Source organism: Eptesicus fuscus, chromosome 2 (genome assembly GCF_027574615.1).
Source record: "Eptesicus fuscus isolate TK198812 chromosome 2, DD_ASM_mEF_20220401, whole genome shotgun sequence".
In the NCBI taxonomy this organism is placed as follows: domain Eukaryota; kingdom Metazoa; phylum Chordata; class Mammalia; order Chiroptera; family Vespertilionidae; genus Eptesicus; species Eptesicus fuscus.
Window position 1 is genome coordinate 50,241,830 of NC_072474.1, and position 1,832 is coordinate 50,243,661.

General features: G+C 43.6%; 1 pseudogene; it reads left to right on the plus strand.

The window, feature by feature from the left end:
* Window positions 1-710: 710 nt before the first annotated feature.
* Window positions 711-882, plus strand: LOC114232301 (U2 spliceosomal RNA; annotated as a pseudogene).
* Window positions 883-1,832: the final 950 nt, after the last annotated feature.

The window sequence follows — 1,832 nt, forward strand, 5'->3', positions numbered from 1 at the left end:
TGTTGCCCCACCTCCTTCTGTAACACGTCTTGTGAGAGCAGGCACCTTGTCTCTTGTTTGATTGCTATTTATGTCTTTCTTGCCCAGAATGAGGGCAGGCACTGAATAGACACTTCATTAATCAGGGGAGGAAAACTGCTAGAACAATCCCGAAATTCTCAGTGGCTTAAGAAAATCAAAGCTTACATTCCCCTATGTCAGAATCATCTATATATGTCAGCCAAGGAAGCCCTGCTCTCCCACTCAATCAGAGATTCCAGATCCATCTTTTATCTCTACCATGGATAGGCCCTTGGGAACCTCACCTGAGGAGAGGCTGGCACACGATCAATTGTGTTCGTGAGATTTAACAGGTTGACCCCGGGAGTGCTGCTCTTCATGCTAGCCCATTCCGTTGGCCAGAAGTCAATCACTGGTCACGTAGTGCTCCAATGGATGCTAGAAATGTAGAAATAAGAGAAAATGAGTTTGATCCGCATCTAGCTGTCAGCATCTATCATTCAAGAGATATTTTGTAGAATAAATAAATGAGTGAATAAATGAATGCAATATACACATAGGAATGCAGCCTAACACCCACTATTCATTTTTAGCATCCCAATAATGCTTTCATATTGAATTTGCATCATCTAAAATGCCTAAAGCACTTTTACTGTGTGAGCAGTTAAGCCCCATTGAGAATCGACTTGCTTCTCAAGAATCCTGTTCCCATCGCTTCTCGGCCTTTTAGCTAAGATCAAGTGTAGTATCTGTTCTTATCAGTTTAATATCTGATACGCCCTCTATCCGAGGACAATATATTAAATGGATTTTTGAAGCTGGGAGTTGAAATAGGAGCTTGCTCCGTAAAAAAAAAAAGAAAAAGAAAAAAAAGAATCCTGTTCCCCAGGTTTGAAAGGATTGGTTCATTGGTTATCAAATGCTGATGCTGCCCCATTACTAGACCCATTCTCTGATGACATCATGCCAGTGTCTACCTTCCTCAGGAAACAGAGCCAGAAGCTCTTTTCTCTGAAATCTTCTTTCAAAATCTCACAGGTATGGCTTGTAATGTGCACCTACCTGCTTGGCCACCTCAGTCTTCTTCACAGGTGAGCACCTGAGTGCTAAAACATCTGAGGTCAGGCCTCAAGAGAGCTGCAACAGCATCGTTAGCTCCTCTTGGAATTCTCCCTCTCAGGACCTAATCAGCATGAAAGGAGTCTACCCAGAGACTTCTGTGCAGGAGTCACTTTTATTTTTTTCTGGACAGCCACATAAAAATGCAGTGTTGGAAGATTGTAGATACAAATATGAAAGGTGAAACTACATCTTCTAGATAACACTGGAAAATATCTTCATGACATTGTAGAAGGCGACAATGTCTTAAACAAGACACAGAGTCTTCATTTATTTAAGCCCACCCTTTCCCCTCTGCTCTGCATGCCATCTTTGTCTTAAATCAAGCATCCATATGTGAATGGATTTGTGTCTTGATACCATTAGATTATATTAGCCCATTTTGCTACCCTTGTCTCTATTACTATAGCTGTAGAGGGTGTACTGTTCTTCCACTTACTTCTTTTTTCAAGAGATTCCGTTCTTAGCCCCAAGAAAGGCGAGGAAAGTGCCCATGGGAGGTTGAGTGGAACCAACTGGGACAGGGCATCCGAGCTCAAGAGTGAGTAGGAAGTGTTCCTTGCAGGCATGGGGACCCATGTCGCTCAGAATAGGGTGTCAGTACCTACATAGGGTGCAGAGGGGGTCCACGCAAGGAGGTAGCATGGCACTGGGTGTCAGAGCCTGACACCTCACCCAGCTTAGGCTGACACCCACGTTGGCCTACCTCTTTT